Genomic DNA, 26,327 nt, shown 5'->3' with positions numbered 1-26,327 from the left:
CCCAGCCATCCCATTACTGGGTATATACCCAAAGGACTATAAATCATGCTGCCATAAAGACACATGCACACGTATGTTTATTGCGGCACTATTCACAATAGCAAAGACTTGGAACCAACCCAAATGTCCAACAATCATAGACTGGATTAAGAAAATGTGGCACATATACACCATGGAATACTATGCAGCCACAAAAAATGATGAGTTCATGTCCTTTGTAGGGACATAGATGAAGCTGGAAACCATCATTCTCAGCAAACTATTGCAAGGACAGAAAACCAAACACTGCATGTTCTCACTCATAGGTGGGAATTGAACAATGAGAACACATAGACACAGGAAAGGGAACATCACACACTGGGGCTTGTTGTGGGGTGGGGGGAGTGGGGAGGGATAGCATTAGGAGATATACCTAATGTTAAATGATGAGTTAATGTTTGCAGCACACCAACATGGCACATGTGTACATATATAACAAACCTGCACATTGTGCACATGTACCCTAAAACTTAAAGTATAATAATAATAATAAAAAGAAATACTATTCAGGAATAAAAAGAACAATGTACAATAAAACAGGAAAAAACTCCTAAAACACCAAAAGGTCCTAGTTTTGTAGACGACATTAAAGCGAAAATGCAAGCAATTATAGAAAAAGTGGTTCTCTTCCCAAAGTGGAAGGCAAGTTTATCAGTTATATGAAAAATTGCTTCCGGATGACTGGGAATAGGAGGCTATTCAAGATCTCTGGCAGTGGAGGAAGTCTCCTTAAGAAAACAGTTTAAACAACTTGTTAATTTTTTTCTGTCTTATTTAATTTCTGTAACAGTTGATATCTGGCTGTCCTTTTTATAATGCAGAGTGAGAACTTTCCCTACAGTGTTTGATCAATGTTGTTCAGGTTCCATTGCCAAGAATGTGTTGTCCAAAATGCCTGTTTAGTTTTTAAAAATGGAACTCCACCCTTTGCTTGGTCTTATGTATGTATGGAATGTTATGATAAAATATAGTAGTAACATGGTCAGACATGGAAATGGTGGGGAGACAAAAATATACATGTGAAATAAAACTTAGTATTTTAATAAAGTAAAAAAAAATGATGTACTGATATGTACAATTACATCAGTGAACCTCACAGTCAATATGTTGAATGAAAGAAGTTAGTCATAAAAGAACACATGTTATTTGATCTCATATATGTAATATTCTAATATAGGCAAAACTAATCTATGATGGGAAATCAGAAGATTAATTACTTTTAGGAGGAAATGAGTCACAAAATATATAAGGCATCTTTCTGAGTGATAAAATTATTCTGTATTTTGGCAGGGATGTGGGCTACAGAGGTGCAATTTACCTCTAAACTCTAAAATTCTAACTCAAAAATTTACTGAATTATAAATTGAAGATGTGCATTTCACTGTATGTCAACTTTACCTCATAAAATTAGTTGTATGTATTGATTTTTGTTAGCAAGTTTGTTTTTCACAGTGGTATGGGTTAGAAAAGCTAAACTTAACCCCTGTGGGTAAATGGACAAATGCATTGAGAATAATGGAAGCCAATTTCCTCACTGTTGAGGAGGGAGAAATAGAGAAATAGCGATGGCTACAATGTACACACTCCTATTGAATCAAAATTAGAACTATCACTATATATCATTTTGAAATTACGGATATATAGGAAGGTATAAAAATAACTCTAGATATATACTTATATATATGTGTATAGGTATAAATGTTAGTTCTGTCATATCAGAAGGCTCAGAAGCACACCCACAGTAATGAGCACACTTCGGAATCAGATATTGTTTCATACACACCATTCAACATGAAATAGAACCAAAACTCTTAGAAGAAGTGTCTGATTCCAGGGCTGGGGAAGGAAAAGTTTTAGATGAGCCTGGATCATCTTATACAAGAAAGTAAGTTAGTAAGATAGTGCACAAAGAATCCAGGGTCATGGCAAGAAGACACTGAAACTGTCGTGAAAGGACTTCCACTGAACAAATCTGGGATAATTTGGGCAATAAAATAAGTAATGAGGTAACAAATTATAAACTGTTGAGTAAAATAAAAATCGAGTCCATACTGATATAAAAATTAATTTATAGAGGGGAAGAGAAGCTCTTCCTTAAAGTAGGATGTCAACTAATAAATATAGAAAAAATAGTGGACATAGTGACATATTTAAAATATGTCAATTGATGCTGAAACTTGTACCAGGAAATTAGATGAGAATCAGAAATTTCTATTACGTCAAAGTATCTTCCCACATTTTCGTTAGTGTGGTAACATCATTATAACTAAAATGACCAAAGCTAGTAAGGCCAGTATTGGGATGAACTGACACCATGCTCCTGATATGAGTTTTCCTCATAATCTAATTATGATAAGCAACTCCAAACTAAGGAATATTCTTATAAAAAGAAAATAAAAGACATTCTTTTAAAAGTTCAGAGCAAGGAACAAAAACAAAGCTCAAGAATTTCTCCAGATGTAAAAGCACTAAAGACAATGAAATCCTCAGAGTGATCATGGGTTGGATCCCAGTAACAAATTCCTGTTACTCTTCCTTTTGAATCTTTACTCTATATTTTTATTTTCTATTGATACTTTTTGTTTACAGCTATATTTTAGATGACTTCTACACTTAAAAGAAATAGCCAATAACTTGAATATATTGTTTCTTTAAATGGCCTTTTTTTTTTTTTGGTATCTCCTCTGTTCAGCACTGTAACCTCCTCACTCCCAAATAAGTAGTTTTTGAGCCACTGTGTTTGCTAGGTGCCAGCATGAGTTCCTGTTTTAATTGATTTAATAGCCACCATACATCTTATAGAAAAAAAAAGTCAAGCTATAAACACATTATTGTGATAACCAATAAAATTTGCATATGGAATGTTGTTTAGATTATGTATCTATGTTAAGTTTCCTAATTTTCATAACTGTTCTTTAGTTTTATAAGGGTGTCTCTCTAATCTCAGGAAATAGATGCAAAAGTAATTGCATCTAAATGTAAGTAAGGGCTGTTATGTCTCCAACTTCCTCTTACTCTGAAATTGTTTTAAAATTCTTATATATGCATATTTTGTGTGAAATAAAAGAGAAAAAGAGAAGGAAAACAAATGACGAAATGTCAATCGTTGGTGAATCTAGGCAGGTGTATAGGAATTTCTTGTTTCATTCCTGTAACTTCTCTATAATTTTGAAACATCAAACTAGAAAGAAACAGAGAAAGAAAGAAAAAAGTTAGAAGACTCCCACAAAAGTGGATAGTAAGTTTAAGGCTACAACTGGCTGACAGATGGGGCTGGTTCCTCAGGAGAATGGATTTTTATAGAAGGGCTATTTTTTTTGTAGAGCAGTTACTTCTGTGCGATCCAATCAAAGCAGTTTTAAGGAAGCTTATAATGAGGATCCCAAAGCTACCTGGAATTACATTCCTGATAACTACAAATTGACTTTCACTGCAAATAGAAGAAGCTTTCATTCAAAGGGCTGCTCCAAAGCAACTTTTCACACCCAGCTGACTATCCCACAGACTACTTTCCTAAAATAATTAGATTATTTGCAAGCTTAGCTCTGTTATTTGCCCCCAAATTATCCATATGTCTATATTATATTCAAAACATTCTGAGCCATCAGCTATCCTAAATTTTTTCCTGTTTCAGAAAAAAGCTGTTTATTTTTCCAAATTCAGCTTCCATCTTTCCAAGAACAATTCTTTTCCTGGGCCATCAATCTCATACTGCCAGGCCTTCTCAATACAGATTGCACCATTTCATCACCCACAAATTCCTGTTACTCTTCCTTTCGAATCTTTACTCTACTTTTTATTTTCTTTTGATACTTTTTCTATTTGTTTACAGTTATATTTTAGATGACATCCATACTTTAAAAAAATAGCCAATAAAAAAATTTCGCTTGAATATATGGTTTCTTTAAATGGGCTTTTTTTTTGGTACCTCCTCTTTTCAGCATTGTAACCTCCTCACTCTCAAATAAGTAGTTTACAATCCATTAGGTTTGCTAGGTGCCAGAGTGATTTCCTATTTTAATTGATTTCATAGTCACCATTCATCTTATAGTTTGATGCTGCCAATTAACCTCATTTTACAGAGGAGAAATTTAAAGAAACTTAAAGACATTAATTTGTCCAAAGTCATGTGGTTAATTAGTGGGGGAGGTGGGTTTTGAATCAGGGTGTTTGACTCCAGAACATACTGTCTTACTCAGTATATTATGTTCTGCAACACTGAATTATTTTATCAGCATTCAATCTGATTTCTTTCCTCGGTGCCAACTTGAGAAAAACTCTCTTGAAGTTGACCATGGCTTTTCTCAGTGTCTTTAGGACTTGCCATTGTTAAGAAACAGCGTAGCATTTTAGTTTTAAAGCTAAGCCACAAGAGCAGGAAAAAAAATGAGTTTGAATCATAACTGTACTACTTCCTAGCTGTGTGATTTTATCACTGACCATCCTAAGCCAGGTCTTTTAACTGTATGAAATGGAAGTCAGAGTACAATCTACTTCATATAGTTTCCTTTAAGAATTAAATTAAATGCGGTCATGCATTAGAGAGCATTTATCACAGTGCTTAACACTGTTAAGTTGGCCACACCTACATTTCAATAAATGGTAGCAATGATTCATTAGCAGACTTCTCTTGCTTTCCATACACTATCTTGGCTCATGTACTTCTTCACCATTTCTTTATGACTCCCACGCCCTTTCTACTCATTCAATCTTCAAAATCACCTTTGTCTCTCTACATACATTTTCTTACATTTATTTGTCTAGAAATACTGCTGCAATTATCACATTATTGTAGGTGACTCTGAATCAGTTTCTTGGTCTCTGAATCCTCTCTAATATTCAGAATTAATTAACCGTTTCCACTAATTCAAATGTTCAAATGTTGCTAGTAAAAAACAAAAAACAAACAACAAACAACAACAACAACAACAACAACAAACTTGGCAGCCTCCAAAATGACACACGAATTATCTGATAAATTGTTTTGGTACTCCCCACACCCATCTACCTCTTGGTTCTTTGCCCATCTTCTTACATATCATTTTGAATTGTCCTTTCATCTACACCCCCATTAGAAAGATCAATGAAAATTTGACCAGTGAAGCATGATGCTAACTTTTGCAGTAGACTGGGCATATCAAAATTATAGGCAGTACTCAATCTCAGGCACATATGAGTTAGAAATGTAAGGGGTACAGCATTTCAGGAAGGCCATTCTAAATATGGAGAATGATTAATTTCCTTTGGGCACATACTCCATAATGGACTGCTGGGGCAAATGGTAGTTCTGTTTTAAGTTCTTTGAGAAATCTCCAAACTGGTTTCCATAGTGGCTAGACTAATTTACCTTCCCATCAACAATGTATAAGCGTTTCCTTTTCTTCATAACCTCACCAGCATCTGTTATGATTTGAATTAAAATTTTTTTTAAGTTTTTTTATTTTTTTGAGATGGAGTCTTACTCACTCTGTTGCCCAGACTGGAGTGCAGTGGCGCAATCTCAGCTCACTGCAAGCTCTGCCTCCTGGGTTCAAGTGTTTCTCCTGCCTCAGCCTCTGGAGTAGCTGGGATTACAGGTGTGCACCACCACGCCTGGCTAATGTTGGTATTTTTAGTAGAGACTGGATTTCACTATGTTGGCCAGGCTGGTCTTGAACTCCTGATTTCAAGTGATCCACCTGCCTCGCCCTCCCAAAGTGTTGGGTTTACAGGCATGAGCCACCATGCCCAGCCTGCTTGACTTTTTCATAATAGCCATTTTGTCTGGTGTGAGATGGTATCTCATTGTGGTTTTGATTTGCATTTCTCTGATGATTAGTGATGACTATTTTTTCTTATGTTTGTTGGCCGCTTGTATGTTTTCTTCTGAGAAGTATCTGTTCATGTCCTTTGCCCATTTTTTAAGGGGAGTATTTGATTTTTGCTTGTTGATTTGTTTAAGTTCCTTATAGATTCTGTATATTAAACCTTTGTCAGATGCAGTTTGCTAGTATTTTCTTCCATTCTGTGGGTTGTCTGTATACTCTGTTGACAGTTTCTTGTGCTGTGCAGAAGCCATTCATCGTAAAGACACATGCACTTGTATGTTCATCACTGTGTGACTCACAATAGCAAAGACATGGAATCAACTTAGGTGGCCATCAATGGTGGATTGGATAAAGAAAATGTGATACATACACACCATGGAATACTATGCAGCCATAAAAAAGAAGAAAATCTTTTGTAGACGTGTTTCTTTGCAGCAGCATAGATGTAGCTGGAAAGCCTTTGCTTTCCAAGTAATTTATGCATTTTATCAAAATTGTCAAATTTTCTGGAATGCAATTCTTTACAACTTTCACTTAGTATAATTTTTTAAATTTTAATGTTTGTGGGTACATAGTAAGTACATACATTTATGGAGTAGACATGATGTTTAGATAAAGGCATGCAATGTGAAATAAGCACATTATGGAGAACAGGGTATCCGCCACCTCAAGCATTTATCCTTTGAGTTACAAACAATTCAATTACACTCTTGCTTAGCATAATTTTAATGTCAGTAGTGACATTTTATTTTCATTACTGATTAATGTTTGTTTTGCCTTCTCTTTTTTCAGTTTGGTTGCAAATGTATAAGGGTCATTGCTCCTATCATAACCTACTTTTTTTTTATTGATTTGCTCTATTGTTTTTTATTTTCTATTTCATTGATTCTTGCATTTAACTGTATTTTTTTTTCTTAACACTTGCTTGGCATTTAGGTTTCACTTCTTTTCTACTTTCTCACGGTGGAAGATTAGATCACTGAGATCTTTCTTGTTTTCTGATACAGAATTTAATGGTATATTTCCTTCTTGGCACTGTTTTGAGTATGTGCTGTAATTTTTTATATATTTCATTTTCAATATAATTGAATCTAAAATATTTTCTATTTTCCCTTTGATTTTCTCTATGACTCACAGGCTATGTAAAATATTGTTTAATTTTCAAATATTTGAGAGTTATCAATGTATGTTTTCATTAATTCCTATCTTAATTCCATTTTGCTCACAAAAGTACTTTATATGATTTTGATTTCTTATACTTTGTGAAAATTTATTTTATGGACAAGGATATGGCCCGTCTAAATGAATATTCCATGTGTGCTTAGAAAGAATATATTTTCTGCTGTTTGGGGTGAACTATTCTATAAATGTCAATTAGGTCAAGGCATTTCATAGTATTGTTCGGTCTTCTGTATTCTCAGTGATTTTTCTCTTTGTTTTATTAACTGTTGAGAAATTAATGCTGAAATATACAACAGTAATTGAGGGCTTGTAGATTTTTTCTGTCAGTTCTAATAGTTTTGCTGCATGCACTTTGATGTGTGATTGTTACATGCACAGATATTTAGGGTTGTTATATAATTCTTAGTAAATTAATTTCTTCATTATTATGTACAATAACTTTTCAGCTTGGTAGAATTCCTTCTTCCAAAGTCTACTTGGTTCAATATTAATATTTTGCAAGGTATATCTTTCCTCATTATTTTACCTTTCACCTGTCTTTATATTCAAAATATTTAAAGCATATTTCTTATCACTAGCATACAATTGTTTCTGTTTTATTTAAAAAATTATCTTTTGATGATACTGAATACCATTTACATTTAATATAATTGATGTAATTTTTATTAAAATGTACTATACTCCTAGTTGCTTGATATTTGTTCCTTCCGCCCTTTGCTTTTTTCTTCAATTTTTTTATGATTTGTGATTAATATCAATTTATTACTGATTCCATTTTACGTCCACTCTTAGCTTATTTGTTATATCACATTTTATTTCATTTCATTTCATTTCATTTTTAGAGACGGAGTCTCGCTCTGTCGTCCAGGCTGGAGTGCAGTGAAGTGATTTCAGCTCACTGCAAGCTCCGCCTCCAGGGTTCATGCCATTCTCCTGCCTCAGCCTCCTGAGTAGCTGGGACTACAGGCGCCCGCCAACACGCCCGGCTAATTTTTTTGTATTTTTAGTAGAGACGGGGTTTCACCGTGTTAGCCAGGATGGTCTCGATCTCCTGACCTCGTGATCCGCCCACCTCAGCCTCCCAAAGTGCTGGGATTACAGGCGTGAGCCACCGCGCCCAGCCTTTTTTTTTAATTTTAGTGATTGCTCTGTGGTATCCAATAAACACATGTAACTTACCACAAGTTCATTCTGTCTGAAGAAATACCTTGAATATTTCTTATGGTGCAATACATTTTCTCAGCTCTTGTTTGTCTGAACAAATTTTAATTTCCACTTTAATGTTTCAAAAATATCTTCACTGGTATAGAATTCTAGGTTAACAGGTTTTGCTTATTTTTTTGTTTTGTGTGTTTGCTTTTTCCTTTCAACAGTTTAAAGATGTCACTCCATTGTCTTCTGTCTTGCATACTTTCTGACAAATACTCTGTTATAATTTTGATTTGGTAGTGTCTATTGTCTGGCTGCCTTCTCAGCATTGTTTTATAGATCCATACACTGTGGCCAATTTTAATATGCTTTTCTCTTTGTATTTCAACTTGTTTAATTAAAAAAATATTTCTTCAAGCTTGCTAATTTCTTCTTTAATTCTGTTGAATCTACTCATGAGCCTAAGGGTTTCTGCATCTGTGATTTTTTTTTAATTATTATATTACAATTTTACCTAGTCAAATTGTTTCTATTATCATACGGAACTTCTCAATCTATACATATATGCTGTCCATCTTTTTTTTTTCTCCTATTTTTGCTTAATTTATTTAAGACCACCTCCTTACAACTTCCAGAGAGACAATACAAAACAAGAAACAGACTTGGTTTCAAATACATAACCAGGTGCTGGAGTTTAAAGTATTACTGATAACATTGTTACAGAAGAATGGCAGCTTACTCCAGGGCACTTCAGTATTCCTGAGGAATAAACATGATTTATCTTGTCCTCCCGCTGGGATGTTCTCAGGTGAAGTCACTGTTCCTGCTCTTTGACATATTTTCCGTGTAGAAGATATAGAGCCTGGAAATCATGCTGACAGTTGGAATAAGCCTTTCCTAATCCCATGCCAGAACCGAAGGCTAATGGCCACATTCTTCTTTTAAAGAAGGTAAGTGAGAAAACAATTCCTAATCCAAAACCAGTACCTATCTTCACGAACGCATCCGCCAGGCAGCTGGGTCCCACTTCCTGCCGAGCTCCGACTCCCACATGTTCCCCACCCACGCCTCCAGCTTTCCTCTCGGCCGGACCCTGCGCTCCGACCCCTCTCTGTCCATCTTTTAACTAAATCCTTTAAAAATATTAACTATAGGGAGTATAAAACTCCTAATTAAATGTAGCCACTATAATATACTCCCTGAGTTTTTTTAATTCTTTCTCTATAAAAAAATGGTTATTTTATCTTCTTTTATTTGAATTTTATAATTTTTGAAATCAAATACCTTATATAATGTGCAGAAGCATATAGACTGAAGCAAACAGTATTAACACCTGCAAATACTATTCTATATGCAGTTTGTAGGAGTGTTAAGTCAATCTTGTCAGGATTTGAGCTGAGTTTGGGTTTGTGATTGCTATGGTTACCTTCAGTGCAATGTAGGCTTCAAATTTCACTAAAGATTTTCTTGTACTGGGAGCTGGGGAGCTAACAGGTTTGGTTTTTGCTGTGGTCCACCTTCAGCTTTTAGCTAGCCCTGAACATCTGTGCCACATAGGATTCTCTCTTGAAGCTCTGTCCCTCCAAGAGCAATATATTCCATTTACTACGTAATAAAAGCTTGGAAGGTTAGTGGTGAGAGGCTGAAGAGGTCTGTGTGTTATTGTCCAATCACAATCTTAAATGAGCTACATGTGTCTGGGTCTTAGAATTAGGGAATTTTTGGAATTCTTGCTGCTTTTCCAAAAGGCAGGCAAATCTTGTTTTGTATCTATGGTGGAGCTTTTCTGAAAGAGTTTTCTGTTTCTCCCCAGTAGGAGAGCTCAAATTGTCTTTCTGAGGTGAGGGGGGTTCTTTATCCTACCTTTTCCTCAGCAGCAATAGCTATTTTTCCCTTGTATATGACATTGTTTTATGCCCCTCACTTAGTTCCATATGAGACAATACAATGTGCAAGGGGTGGGTTTCCTGCTTTTCCTGAAATACAGACTGGTCCCTCCTGTATGTATCAGGGTTCAAACAGATAAATAGAACCACGAATACATAAATCCAGATTCATTACAGGAATGTGACCTTTATCCACTGTGGGAGATTTTGTCTTTGCAATGCTGGAGCTGGAAATCTATTGGCCAAGCAGTTGGGAAGGGAAGACGGATGAAAAGTAGAGAGATCAAGAACATGTTGGAATCCCAACCACAGTCCAGAGTCTCAATAGGATAAACTAAAACCCTGTCCATTTTTGTTGCTTTTGAATATGATGATTTGAGTGTCCTACAGAAGCTGGGCCATTCTTCCCAAAGCTAAGTACACACCTGGCCCAGGGTCAGAGAAGCTGAAGGATCCAGGGAAAAATAAGGAAACTTCCTACTGCAAAGGTAAATTAGCCTAATAATAATGTGGGTGAGCTGCAAAACGACTGCTGACTTTCTTCCTCTCTCTTAATCTCCCAATAATACCTCCTGCCACCCTCTTTAACTGGAAACAGTAACAGTAATTCAAGGAAATGTAATTTACTCTGGCCAAGGTGATACAATATAAAGCCTCCACATCCTCCTCTACTTCTGCACCTCTCTGATCTCCCACCTTACCTTCAGTCTTATTATATGTACTCAGTGTCATTTCTTAGGGTCATAAAAAAGAGTCTGGCAGTAAGTATAAACGACACTTGTGTCAAGAGATCCCAGGAATTCTATACTGCCATGCTAGTTCACACTGGCTTTGTGATTCTGTAGCTCATATAGGTTTCTCTCTTTATGAGGTTGAGAGTGGTACTGTTTCAAAATGTCTATACACTAGGCCAAAGCAGAACATCCAGTCTCCAGATACTGTCTCACTAGTTCCCAAATTCAACTGTTTTGGATATGGTCAAATTATTTAAAATATATTTTCTTTTCCTTTTTATATCTCCCATGTAGGGCCTCCCTGGAGTATCTTTTCTATTGGATACAAATTTGGGTTTGAAACATTTATTAAGTGGTGTAAGATTTAAACCTGCCTATTTTTAAATAAAGAATCTTGTCATATATAAGAGGGTGCAGTAAAAACCTGAATTAACGACAGTTCGACAATTCCTATAAGGAAAAACACGGATGGTAGTTTAAGGTGAATACAAATTCAACTGATGTGACTGTGAAAATAAATCAATGTTTGTTCCAGTCACCTTAACAGAAGAATATTGTCAGGAATAGATATTGACAATGGGGAATGAGTTAAAGAACAGGTAAACAGGAGGTCTAAAAACAATGCCTTAGGAAACATAACTATGGTAATTAAGAATATTATACTTGGAGAAAAAGAGGCTTGGGAGAATCTCAAATATATGAAGCTTGTTATAAGGAAGACAATCTGTTCCGTCTAACCCCAATGGGACAGAAAAATGACTAAAGAATAGTATTTACAATGAGGTGAATGTTGATTCAGTATCAGAACTAAAAATATCAATTAAAATAGGCTAACTTGTGAAATAGTGCAATACCACTGGAAATGTTCCAGCACAATTTGAATGCCTCCAGCTTCAGTTACTCAGCCTGGAGTAGGATAGCAGCTTAATAGATATTTATGTGAGAATCACCTGGAAAATGTTTTAGAAATACACAAACCTGAATCCCTAATAAGAGATACTGATTTAAATAAGTCTAGGGAGGCTACCAAAAACTGTATCTTAAAATTTATGAAGAGATTCTGACAGTCTTTCCATGAGAATCTCTGGAATATGGAGCTAGGAGCAATAGGTAAGAAATGTGTTCGTGGTCCTAAAATCTGCCTTCACAATAGGATAAATGAGAAAGTTAATCAAATATACCGTCAGGGCTTTATATCCCAGAGATTCTGATTTAATAGAGGTAGAATTGGGCTTGGGCATCAATCTACTATTATTATTATTTTTGAGACGTAATTTTGCTCTTGTTGCCCAGGCTGGGGTGCAATAGCATGATCTCAGATCGCTGCAACCTCCACCTCCTGGATTCAAGTGATTCTCCTGCCCCAGCCTCCTGAGTAGCTGGGATTACAGGCACCTGCCACCATGCTCAGCTAAATTTTTTGTATTTTTAGTAGAGGCGGGGTTTCACCATGTTGGCCAGGCTGGTCTCAAACTTCTGACCTCAGGTAATCCACCCGTCTCAGCCTCCCAAAGTGCTAGGATTACAGGCATGTGCCACCGTACCTGGTGGGCATCAGTATTTTTTAAAATCTTTCTAGATGAATCTAAAATACTGCCAAGGTCAAGAATCAGCAGACCAAATGATCTCCAGGATCGAATAAAACTCTACTTCAAGGATCTTTTAAGTAGACTGAATTTTTGTTTTTAAAATCCAGAGATATATATAACTGCATTCTGTTCAACACATTCTTCTTCTGAGGTTGGTAAGCATAAAGGTAAATCAATAAAACCATCTTGCTTTGACCCATTTTCTGCAATTGTCCTTTTCCAAAATTGCTCTTCCATTTACTTAGCTGAGTAACAATTACTGCCCCAATTCGTCCAATTCTGTAACTCTTAATGGCTGCTCTAATCCTGACTTTCCTTTATCCCTGTGATCTTCAGCCATGTGCTTTCTTGTTTTATATATTCTTTTGAAGCATACTGTTTATCTGGTCGAATGTACCAACAGTAACAGCATTCTTTGTGGCTGAGTCATTAACCACTAAGCATTTCCAAACTTTTATTTATGTGTCAGTCATAAACCCTTTTATCTTGAGCAAACAGAGATACTTCTAGAAGATACACTTCATGATAAGACATATTTCTCATCTATAATAAAGACCCACAAGTGGATTTCTAATTTTTACCCAAATTCCGAACATTTCAACTGTCACTTACAAGTCGCTAATGATCTACCATCCCACTTACTCTCTGTAGTTACCTCCTGCTACTTTTCCCATCATTTACTCTACTCCAGGTCCATGGGCATTCTTGCAGTTCCTCTTGCTTACCCAGAACACTCTTCCTCTCTAAAGTCTTTACTCATGTGGTTCTTTCTGCCTGATTCATATTTATTGAAGAAGTATATAATACTCTTTAATACTTTTCTCTCTAACTGTATGTGACCCAGTTAGTGATGCCTTCCCTGAGCAATCTACGTACAACATAATTCTCTTCTCTCTATCCCTCTTACTCTCTGTAGTTCCCTTCATAGCACTCATGACTTATACTGTAACTTTAATTAATTAATTAATTTATCTCTATCATCCTCTAACTCGTAGATAAGCTCCAATGAAGGCCGGGATTCAGTAGGTTTTGATTACTGGTTAATCCCCAATGCTCATATCAGTGCCTTACACACGGTAAATGCTCAGTAAATATTTTTGGGATGAATGAATAAGTGAGAGAATGAATAATGAAAAAATTTCAGTCTGGGAGTTTATGATTTGCCAGTCCATCTAGGACTAGTATTTGAGCTGGGTCTGGAGTGTTCAGGACTCCTCCTTTCCTCTGTATCAATGTCATTGGTTGCTGAGAGAAGAGTCAGTATGAGGAGCAGTAAAGGGATTTGAAAGTTAGAGTAGAGCTTTAGATTTCCAATATTTTAGTAATGGTTGTGAAGCTGTATACTAGTTAATTTAACTCATAATGGAATACACAAGAGAGTCATAGTGGAAAAATATGGAGGCACGCAAAACTACAAGTAATAGGAGACGTAATTCTCACAACACGCACCACAAAAGTGCATGCTGTGTGGTGCTAGACTTTCAAGGTAGAATATTATCTTGGTTTTCACAAAGTATTTCCCTAAAGCAATAAACATGGTAATTCAATTATCTGTTCCGTTTAATTACTGGGTAATATGCTTAATTGATATACTATAATTCCAGTCCTGTTAAATGTAACAAATCTCTGGTGTAAAATAATTTTAACAATCAACATAAAAACAGTGAGCACATTAGTGTAATTTTATATTCTGCATAGACCTTTCAGTTTAACTAAACCTATAATTAAAACTTATATTACAAATATGAATGGTTTGTATACATAAGTGGTTTGCATTAAAACAGCTACCCTTACAAATACATTGTAAAGATACATTTATCAGGTAAATGAACTTGACTTCAAGTTTCTCTGGAGAACACAATTCAAATAAAAATGTTTGAGCCAGTGTGTCTCTATTTGTTTATGGATTTTTTAACATTGCTACTGTACATGTAACATATTTACCAATGCTAGTTAACCCTTGTTAGTTTCTAGCATCTCTCCTAATTCTTTCCATACCCCTTTGTTAAAAACATTGGCCTTAGTCAAATGCTTTGCCATTCTCTATATGATAAAGTCATATATAAATATATAGTCAAATATTCCTGAGTATATCTAAGACAAGCATACTTGAAATGCAATACAGTGGTGTAGATAAAAAAGTAGAACTATGTTGGACCTTACTTTGTGAACTAAATTTAAAATCATTTTTGTATTAAGTAAGTCAAGCACATTAATATTTATTAATATGAGTTATATGCTTGGTCTCAATTCTGTCATATTTTAAAATCACCATTATTATATTTAAAAAAAGAAAAGAAAGAGGAAGAAGAGGAGGACATTGAAAATGTGAATTCCCATTATACATTGGAGCAAAGGTGAGAAGATGATAAATTATAATAAAATATCCAGTGCAAAGAGACACAGATATATACATATCATATTGATAAAGGGGCAGAAATGAGTCAGTTGGAGGATATGGAAACTAGAAAACCTGTTTTAAGTCCTATTGCAACTTTAATTTTTCTAAGCCTCAGTCTCTTCATCTGTAAAATGGTATTAATAATATTTGTCCTACATGCATCACTAGGTTATTTTTAGAGTTCAGTAGGAATTGAATAATGAAAGACTTTATGGCTATAAATCATGAGAAGTCTACTGAATTAGCTGTTTGATTTTCTCTCCCTCAGAATTCATCTCAACTTAACCAGTCCTTCAATAGGCACACGGAATCAAATTTTACAAAACATGGACTGTGTCATGGCAACATATATGGCTTGAATCATGATCTTGTCTTCCCTCAAGATGCATGACTGCTCCCTGCATTCACATTTCAAACTTCAGCCAGTCTCAAGCCATCGATGTCTCTCCAGTATACCTCAGATATTTTTCTTCAAATCATTTTCTAAGCCTATTTTCAGAGTCTTCAAGAAGATACCTAATGCCCTACAAATTGCATGCATTAGTTTATTTTAAGTTAATACAGCTTATTTTTGAGAAAAGTTATGGGTCTACAGAAAAATGGAAGAGAAAGCACAAAGTGTTTATAACCTCCCACCCCACAACATACACAGTTTCCCCTATTATTAATATATTGCATTAATGTAGTGCATTCATTATAAGTGATTAAGCAATATTGATACATTTTATTAAATAAGTTCTATAGTTTGCATTAGAAGTCACTAGTGATGTACATTCTATGGGTTTGGACAAATGTATAATGACATGTATCCACCCTTATAATACCACAGAGAATAATTTCACTCTCCCCCTAATCCTCTGTGTTCAACCTATTTATTTCTGCCTTCTTCTCTCCCCATACCCCCACACACTCGGCAATCACTTATTTTATTTTATTTTTTACTGTCTCCATACAGTTTTCTCTGTCCCAGAATATCACATAGTTACAATCATATAGTATGTAGAGCTTTCACATTGCCTTCTTTCACTTAGTAATAGACACTTAAGTTTTATCTATGTCCTTTTATGGCTTGATAACTTCTTTCTCTTTAGTGCTAAATAATAGTCCATTGCCTGTATATATAACAGATTATTTATTCATTCACTTATTGAAAGACATCTTGGTTGCTTCCATTTTTTGGCAATTATAAATACAGCTGCTATAAATTTTCATGTGCAGGTCATTGTGTGGGCATAAATTTTAAGTCATTTGGGTAAATATCACAGAGTGAATTGCTGGATCATGTGGTAAAACTCTGTTTAGCTTTGTAAGAAAATTCCAAACTGTCTTCCAAAGCAGCTGTACTATTTTGCAATCACCAGCAATGAGTGGAAGTTCCTTTTGCTCTACATTCTTGTCAGTATTTGGTGTTGTCAGTGTTCTGAATTTAAGTCATTCTAATAGGTGTGTAGAGGTGTCTCATTGTTTGAATTTTCAGTTTCCTAATGGCATATAATGTGGAACATCTATTTATCTTTGTTTTGCTTGCCATCTGCTTATCTTCTTTGATGATATGTCTCTTCAGATCTTTTGCCCATTTATTTATTGGGTCGTTTGCTTACTATTGTTGAATTTTAAGACTTCTTTGTACATTTTGGATAATAGTCCTTTTTCAGGTATATGTTTTGCAAATATTTTCTCTCATCCTGTGGCTTCTTTTTTTAAATCTCTTAATTCATTGACTTTTCACTCAGGAAAAGCACTAGCCTTTAAGTGAAATATCAAAAGTGAAAAACATATTGAATGTGTCAGGCATTGTGCAAAAAACATAATGGTGAATGAGACAATCTTTTTATTCAAGAAGCTCAGTAAACAAAGAAAGAGAAAAAAAAAGATGATTAGTCTATAATGCGTGTTACAACGAGGATGATAAAGAGGGTATATTCAAGGTGCACATAACAGCCCATGGAGAATCAGGCAAGGCTTCCTGGAGGAGGTGCCTTCAGATCTGAAATTTAAAATATGTTCAATAATGGGTAAGGAGTAGACTTTGCAGAAAATGCATGTGTTATGAGGCAAGACATTAAAAAGAGAAACAACATGGTTTGGAAAGGGTGCCACTAGCCATTTGGTATTTGAGTCAGGGAATGATGAGCAATGAGATTGGAGGGCTGAGATGGAAATAGATTGTGGGGACCATCATATTCCCAGTTAGAGAGATTGATCTTTATCCAAGAGGTGTCTGGGAGTATTTAGAGAAAATGAAACACTAAGTAAAATTGTGAGTTCTCCTATCAAAAAAGAAAGGCAGAGAGAATAAAGCATAGATCATCCCTTCCTCTGTTTATGTTGCTATGCAAGAAAGCCTAAATCTGGGTAATTTATAATGAAAATAGGTTTATTTGGCTCATGATTCTGCTGACTATACAGGAACCACGGCACCAGCACCTGCATCTGATGAGGGTATCGGACTGCTTCTGTTCATGGCACAAGGTGAAGGACAGCCAGTGCGTAAAGATCACATGGCAAGAGAGAGGAAAAGTGGGGATCCACCCCCACGACCCAAACACCTTTCACCAGGACCCATCTCCAACTTTGGGGAAGAAATTTTAATGTGATATTTGGTGGAGACAAATGTCCAAACCATACCAGATAACTCATAACATCTGCCACTATGCTTCTGTTAAGGAAAAACGTAAGATTTAAAAAAATAGTTTGTGTCTTAAGGAATACGTATAAGTTCACCAGCAAAGCATGGATGCCTAATCTGGTAACAATAATAGAAAGAAAGGAAAAGTAAGCATTCATATGCAACTGAAAACTTCAGGAAAAGGCAACAAGTTTAGTTCGGTAAAAGGATGGGTTTTCCTCTCTAGCTTTCTGAAAAAAGCTTACTGGTTAATTAGTACAAACATGTATTCATTTTAATATCCAGCTCTGTCCATGATTTGAATATACAATGACCATAGTAGCAATTCTTCTTTCCTTATCATTTTATATTATTTTACAAAGCTCAAAGTTAACATCAGAGGATATTTCTTCAGGACTCCACAATGGTTAAAATGGAAGAGATAAATTTGCATTTAAAAATTTCAAGACGTTTCTGCCAAAGCTCACCTTCACTGAGTAGCTCATTTACCTCAAGACTGTTTATTTAAAGGCAATTGTGCTTGAGAGCATCAGAAATTGTAATGTGGTCTCATTAAAAACCTCAGCACAGCTAAACTCCCACTGAGGATGGAGGAAACTGGAAGAGGCATTGCTTTTATTCTGACCACAAGAAAACAAAAAATATCACAAGTTTTCTTGAACCCATCAGAAAACTGGTGTTACATGGCAATCAAATAGCCTAAAATCTGATGAAAGATAGAAGTTCCCTGGATGAGTCAGGACATGAGCCCAGGATTACTTGGCAGAACACTAGAGGAAGACATGCCAGTTGGGCGACAAACCAGTAAGGATTCAGCTCCATGTTCCCCAGATTCCTAAAGGGCAAGAAGAGGCTCATTAAGAGCATGATGTCACATCATCATGTGGCTCTCTGGGAGCCACAGACACAGGAGTACTTTATTCACATTCACAAGCTCTTCTTCATGAACCTCCACTGGATGCTCACCAAAACGACTGGGACCAGGCAAAGAGGCTCTGGTGGTACATGCCTAGTAAGGCAGTTTCTTATAAAGTTAAACATATACCTGAACTATAATTGAGCAATCCAACTTCTCTAAGTATTTACCCAAGAGAAAGAAACACTTTTATTCACACACTATCTTATATGCAAATGTTTATAGTGGTGTTAGTCATAACTAGCCAAAACCAGAAACACTCTAAATATCCTAAATAGTGAATGGATAAACAAACTGATGCATCCGTACAATGGGATACTAGTCAGCAATGAAAAGAACTAAACTTCTGTTGTACTCTGCAGCATGGATGAATCTCACATTCATTATACTAAGTACAAGAAGGTAGAATGGAAAGGTTTCATACTAAAATAACTTCATCTATATTACATACTGGAAAAGACAAAAGTATAGGAATGGAAAAATGAATAAGTGCCTTCCATATACTGGGGTGGGGTTACGATTTGGTTGCAAGGGAGCATGAATGAATTTTTGGGGTGATGAAATTAAACTATTTTATATTTTGATTGTGTTCGTGGCTACACAAATGCATGCTTTTGCCAAAATCAAGAACTGTGCCCCCAGGTGAGTGAATGTTACTGTATGCAAGTTATGGAAAAATAGAGATAAAATAATAAAGGCTCACCTTCTTTGAAAATAAATTGCAACTGTACCTCGTTTGATGAGTGAAAAGAGAAGCATGCAAAGTAATTTTAGTTTTAGAGCTCAACCAAACTCCAGATTTACAGTTCTCATCATCATTCTTCTCTTTTCTTTAAAATTGAGCCATAAGTGGCTAAACAGTCTATTTGGAAAGCCCAATTCAAAATAGCAAGTTGAATTGATTGGGAATGCAATTTGGGCCTATATGTTTACATTTGCAGCAATACTCTAGAAATACTATGAAAAAATACAAAATACTGTGAACAAAATATTACATATTACGTTTAGTAAAGGGAATCAGAATTCTGTATTATTTTAATCAGCCTTTTATTTTTAGGACAAATAAAGACCTGCAATAAGTGCTGCTCCCATGTAAAAAATGTTGTTGTAGTAAGATCATGTAAGATTCAAGCCAGACAGGTTATATTTTGTGTGTGTGCACGTGTGTGTTTGTGATTAGTTTACATTTTCATGAACTGTTAACTGACAATATCTCTACTACAGGTTAAATTTGCCAGGAAATGCAAAACTAGGCAGTGCCCTTAGTCACCTCAAAAATAGACACACATGCCATCTACAATTTTCTCTTCATTATTATTTGCATGGAGGCAATGCAACTGGGCCTGTTGTTTTGAGTGACAAAAAATAAAGATTTAAATTATGCGGTTTTTGTTCAAACACGGCAGAAAATAATAAATATCTTTGTTCCTAGTCTGGCACAAGGAAACACTATTGACCACCTGAAATCACAGATGTCATATGGGGCCCAATTGCTTTCTCCACAGTACATGGACTACTTGGCAGACTCTTTGAGAAGCAGTTGGTGAAACTAGTAGCTCTTCAACTGCCTTGAGGGCCGTCATATGCCTTGGTGGTTGTTGAATTAATGATTCTCTCAGCTCTCCTGACCCCAAATTCTTCCCTGAGTTTATCAAGCTAAATAAATAAATGAATTAACATAAAATAAATGTAAAATCATTTTACAATTTCAGTGGTCTCATGAACTTAAATGGCAATGATTTCCAGATTCAATAGTTCATTACTGAATAAAATAAAGTCAGGTAACTGAAAGTGAACAGTTAACTTGCTAATTAATTAAATCTGGAAAATATCTTGGTTGCTCATTTATCGAGCATGCATTAAATGCCAGATATTTTAGTAGGCACTGAGTATACATCAATGAACAAGGTACAGACTTTGCATTCAAGAACTCGAAGTCTGATATGCAAGACAGACATGTATCAAGACTGGCATATTGCCATCCAGTGGTTTTACAGGTGCGTGAACAAGAAATTATGAAATACAAGAAAGAAACAATTTAATCTGCTTCAAGGCATTGCCTAAAGTTTAGTTTCACAGAGGTTGAATACAATTGATCTAAGTTTTAAAGAATACAGATAAATTTGCTACATGGAGAAAAATAAAAAAAGACATTTCAAGATAAAGAAATATAGTAGCACGTATAAAAATAAGCATATGGGAAAGGACACTGTGTTCAAGGAAAATGGTGTGTATTAGGAATGGCAAAGAAGAATGAATTGTAGAAGGTCACAGGGTATAAGAACAAAGAGTTAGACATGGATTAAACTGAGACACGTTATGTATGCTTATTCTAGCCGGGCGCGGTGGCTCACGCTTGTAATCCCAGCACTTTGGGAGGCCGAGGCGGGCGGATCACGAGGTCAGGAGATCGAGACCACGGTGAAACCCCGTCTCTACTAAAAATACAAAAAATTAGCCGGGCGTGGTGGCAGGCGCCTGTAGTCCCAGCTACTCGGAGAGGCTGAGGCAGGAGAATGGCGTGAACCCGGGAGGCGGAGATTGCAGTGAGCCGAGATTGCGCCACTGCACTCCAGCCTGGGCGACAGAGCGAGACTCCGTCTCAAAAAAAAAAAAAAAAACCACAACTCAATTCTGAAATCTAAATGAACCTTTATCTCAGGTCTAGCCAGGTGGGTGATTTTTCCTTTCACTCCACTATTTGTTTCCTATAGGATGCAATATATACAGTATATTTGTCATTTCCCATTGATTTGAAATCCCTAAGGTAGTCTTCAGCTCAGAGATTTCTTTTTCTTTTCTTTGGCTGTTTCTATCTCCATTCTCTCTCCTGAACCCCCATTAGGCACTGCTAGAAACGCTGAATCAATTATCTGTACATATTAGCTCTTTTTTTTTACATCATATATCTTTGTCATTTGCATTTTATTTTGAAATAATTGCTTAGGCCAGTTTCCTATTGCCTCATTTTATATTTTTTCTGTGACCATTCTGTTAAGCATATCTATTGAGGTGAGACGTCTCCCTTTTTTTTAAAATGAGTAGTAGGTTAGATTATGTTATTCTGTGGTAATAAATTAACCCTAGAATGCAAAATTTATTGTTGACTCAATAATTTGATACCAGTCAGGGAAACTTCCTCTACTTTTTGGGCTATGAAATGAGAAGATGTAGCCCTCAAGTTCAAAATGGAGCAGAGAAGAGGCTGAATGAAAGCATCAGCTATTATCAAAGGCCAGATGTACATCACTTTCACTCACATCCCATTGTCTATAACTCAGACACTCAACCTAACTGCCAGGAAATTTAGAGAATGAGTTCAGAAAAAGGAAAAAGAAAACAATATTTGATTTAAAAAAAAACACATAGTTTTGTCTCTGCCAAAATTTTAATCTCCAAGATGTCTATATGTGATGTCATTGGGAATATTCCTTAGATATTACTTACATTTATTTAATGTTCTGTTTTCTTGTGTTGAATATTATAGTATCTGCTATAGCAATTGGTCCCAAGACCGTAATTGATATTCACAGTCTCCCTTTTCTAGTGCCTATTATAGATCACCCTCATCCTCAGCCAACAATTGTGCCGATCTGAGGGCCAGGTTTTCACCTTTGGTGGGATAACACAGATCCTCACACCCTGCTCATCATGACCTTTCCAATCATGCTTGCCACAATTGTTTATCTATATTTATCATCATGCATGACAGAATGAAGAGGAATCTCAGTAAATCCCTCAGTTTCAGACACATTCCTCCCTACTCCAATAATACAGGAGCAATCCTATGGCCTCCATATAATGAGTTAATTACTTCTGCTAGACTATAAATGTTTCTCTTTGCCTGCCTAAGAGTAGCATAAGAGTGCACAGAATGGTCTATGGTAGACCTGTAGGCTTAATGGAGCCACTTTGTGTCCGCTGGTAGAGTCACCCTTTCCCTAAAACTAGGAGTCTATTCATGCAGAGCCAGATCGTCAGAAGAAAGAAAGTAAGTATTACCAAAGTGGGTCAATGGCCATGAAAGTTGGTGAAACTGGTATACTCCTACCTTCTTCTCTGAGAGACAGCTATTCTACCCATTAAGGATTCAGCACCATTTAATAGCTGTTGGCCTAAAACATATGCTTTATCTCATAGAAAATCACTTGAGTTCTACAAGGATTTATCCCCCAAAGCTTAATTCAGATGTATCTTTTTTTTTTTTTTTATTTGAGATGAGTCTTGCTCTCTTGCCCAGGCTGGAGTGTAGTAGCTCAATCTTGGCTCACTGCAGTCTCCGCCTCCCAGGTTCAAGCAATTCTCCTGCCTCAGTCTCCCGAGTAGCTGGTATAACAGGTGCACACCACCATGTCTGGCTAATTTTTGTATTTTTTTTTTTTTTTAGTAGAGACAGAGTTTCACCATGTTAGCCAGGCTGGTCTCAAACTCCTGATCTTGTGATCCACCCGCCTCAGCCTCCCAAAGTGCTGGGATTACAGGTGTGAGCCACTGTGCCCAGCCAATTCAGATGTATCTTTTGTAAGATTGTTCTAATGTACTAACAGAAAACAGTTTCTAGACAATGCAGTTTAACATAGATTCAGTGGTCTCATGGCCCTATATTATTATACTTTCCTCAAATAGGCCCATTAGCCCAAGGCCATATTATAAAAATCCCATGATCAGTGTGTGAACCTGGGGTAGTGAAGCTGGGTAATACAGATAAGACAAATGCATACCAAGAAGGCACACCAATCTCAGTAAAAACAAAGCACTTCCTACTTTTAAGTGAAGACATCTGACAGAATCAGCTTGCCACTGATAGCTGGTTACTGTCCTCGAGGAACTATGCCATACTGAGGGCCCAGTGTCGGTCTCCAATGCTGACAGGACACGTATTAATCATTAACAACAGCTATCTCAATCTTGGTAAGAGGAAGCCCATGCTGTTGTGCCCGGTCTTGATCCCTGCCACCATAACTAGCCCATTCATTGAACTATTTTGAAGATGGTGGAGTAGTCAAGGACAAATGCTGCCTAACTCTCACTGGAAAATTCATGATATCCACTTGGTCCTTTGGTGCTTCCTCTAGAGTATTTGCTTTCTTTCAAGTGTTATATTTGCTATCTTGTGTTGTATACCAGATTATTCTCAAAACTTAGCTGCTTAAAACACCATTTGTTGTTTTAAAGTTTATGTGGGGCAAGTAAGCTGCCACGTTGAGAGTTTTCCTACTGAGAGGCCCATGTGGCAAGGAACTGATGTCCCTGGCCAACAGCCAGCAAGCATCCGAGGCCTGCCAGCAGCCACACAGCCACTCCTTCCTGCAGACCTAGACATTTTAGTGGGATGTGGATGTCCAAGGTTTTAAAGAATATCTGATGTTCTTATCTCATATTTAAGAATATAAGAATACTAAGAACATAAGAATACAACTCTTATGTTCCTATCTCATATTTTAGTGTGTCACTCTTTATCACATCTTTACATTTAATGTAAGACTTGTCGGGGCTATGAATTCAACTCTATGTCTATCATATCAGATTCCAGTCTAATTTTTAGCTCAATCTCCCAACTACCTGCAGGAGACAATGATTCTGTTGTATTTTTTTAATTCCATAGATATCTGTTGTTTCCACATCTTACACTAAGTTGCTCATTATCTGACCCAAGCCTATCCTTTTCCTATTAATGCTTTATTGCCATTTAATCCACAAACCACACAGGCTTTAAGTACCATGGTCCTCATCTCTCTTGAATGCTTGATAATTTTTATAAGCCAATTGGGGTGGGCAGAATAATATTCCTCAAAAGATGTCCACATATTAACCCCTAGAACCTATGAATTTGTTAGTTCACATGGCAAAAGGGAATGTGTGTGTGTGTGTCTGTGTGTGTGTGTATAAATGGAAAGATTATTCTGGATTATTGGGTTGAACCCAATCTAATCATATAGGTCCTTAAAAGCAGATAATCCTTCCCAGTTGTGGTTAGACAGAAATGTGACTATGGGAGAATGGTCTGAGACAGACAACATTACTCGTTTTGAAGATAGAAGAAAGCCACAAGCCAAGGAATAGAGGTGGCCTTTAAAAGATGGAAATGGCAAGAAAATAAATGATCCCCAAGAGCTTTCAGAAGGAACACAGACTTCTCAACACCTGATATGAGTCTAATGAGACCTGTGCTGAATTTCTAAACTATTGAATGCTAACATAATAAATTTGTGTTGTTTCAAGCCACTAAATTTGTGGTAATGTGTTAAGACAGAAAGAGAAACTAATAACTCTCCTGCCATTTCACACTGATTTTGCCCCAATTCTCCTCAGGTGAGAGCATTAGTAATTCTCTTACCACTTCAGTAGAATCAGTGGTGATACATTCTTAGAAACTGGTTCATTGCTAGAATCTCACTCTGAGGATCTATCAGACTACTTCTAGTGTATAACTATAGTAATTTCTGGCTTCCTAGTTTTTTTTTCAATAACTTTCTTTTTTTTTTATTATTATACTTTAGGTTTTAGGGTACATGTGCACAATGTGCAGGTTTGTTACATATGTATCCATGTGCCATGTTGTTTTGCTGCACCCATTAACTCGTCATTTAGCATTAGGTATATCTCCTAATGCTGTCCCTCCCCGCTCCTTCCACCCCACAACAGTCCCCAGAGTGTGATGTTCCCCTTCCTGTGTCCATGAGTTCTCATTGCTCAATTCCCAGTTATGAGTGAGAACATGCGGTGTTTTGTTTTTTGTCCTTGCGATAGTTTACTGAGAATGATGGTTTCCAGTTTCATCCATGTCCCTACAAAGGACATGAACTCATCATTTTTTATGGCTGCATAGTATTCCATGGTGTATATGTGCCACATTTTCTTAATCCAGTCTATCGTTGTTGGACATTTGGGTTGGTTCCAACTCTTTGCTATTGTGAATAGTGCTGCAATAAACATACGTGTGCATGTGTCTTAATAGCAGCATGATTTATAGTCCTTTGGGTATATACCCAGTAATGGGATGGCTGGGTCAAATGGTATTTATAGATTCAATGCCATCCCCATGAAGCTACCAATGACTTTCTTCACAGAATTGGAAAAAACTACTTTAAAGTTCATATGGAACCAAAAAGGAGCCCGTATCGCCAAGTCAATCCTAAGCCAAAAGAACAAAGCTAGAGGCATCACGCTACCTGACTTCAAACTATACTACAAGGCTACAATAACCAAAACAGCATGGTACTGGTACCACAACAGAGACATAAATCAATGGAACAGAACAGAGCCGTCAGAAATGATGCCACATATCTACAACTATCTGATCTTTGACAAACCTGACAAAAACAAGAAATGGGGAAAGGATTCCCTATTTAATAAATGGTGCTGGGAAAACTGGCTAGCCATATGTAGAAAGCTGAAACTGGATCCCTTCCTTACACCTTATACAAAAATTAATTCAAGATGGATTAAAGACTTACATGTCAGACCTAAAACCATTAAAATCCTACAAGAAAACCTAGACAATACCATTCAGGACATAGGCGTGGGCAAGGACTTCATGTCTAAAACACCAAAAGCAATGGCAACAAAAGCCAAAATTGACAAATGGGATCTCATTAAACTAAAGAGCTTCTGCACAGCAAAAGAAACTACCATCAGAGTGAACAGGCAACCTACAGAATGGGAGAAAATTTTTGCAACCTACTCATCTGACAAAGGGCTAATATCCAGAATCTACAATGAACTCAAACAAATTTACAAGAAAAAAACAACCCCATCAAAAAGTGGGCAAAGAACATGAACAGACACTTCTCAAAAGAAGACATTTATGCAGCCAAAAAACACATGAAAACATGCTCATCATCACTAGAAGCAGATCTTTAAAAAAATAATTAGAGTGCAAAAATGTAGTTAAGAAGTGATTCCAGGAAATATCACTGGAGAGAAGATAAGTAATATAATGAATGGGAGAAAGCCAATAGAAAGTGTTTACAGCTGTGGGCACCTGAAACTTAA

The 26,327-nt window shown here is 36.3% G+C and overlaps 1 long non-coding RNA gene and 1 pseudogene across 1 annotated transcript in view; both read right to left on the bottom strand.

The window, feature by feature from the left end:
* Positions 1-3,030: 3,030 nt before the first annotated feature.
* Positions 3,031-26,327, bottom strand: part of LOC131384598 (uncharacterized) — a 315,104-nt gene continuing 291,807 nt past the window's right edge. Inside the window, exon 4 of the long non-coding RNA XR_009215604.1 lies at positions 3,031-3,220. This is a non-coding gene — a long non-coding RNA (uncharacterized LOC131384598). The remainder of the gene's footprint in view (positions 3,221-26,327) is intronic.
* LOC116476872 (MICOS complex subunit MIC10-like) lies at positions 8,766-9,230 on the bottom strand (annotated as a pseudogene).

This window comes from Hylobates moloch, unplaced genomic scaffold, assembly GCF_009828535.3.
Source record: "Hylobates moloch isolate HMO894 unplaced genomic scaffold, HMol_V3 SCAFFOLD_11, whole genome shotgun sequence".
Lineage (NCBI taxonomy): Eukaryota > Metazoa > Chordata > Mammalia > Primates > Hylobatidae > Hylobates > Hylobates moloch.
This window is presented reverse-complemented; position numbering and strand designations above follow the sequence as displayed.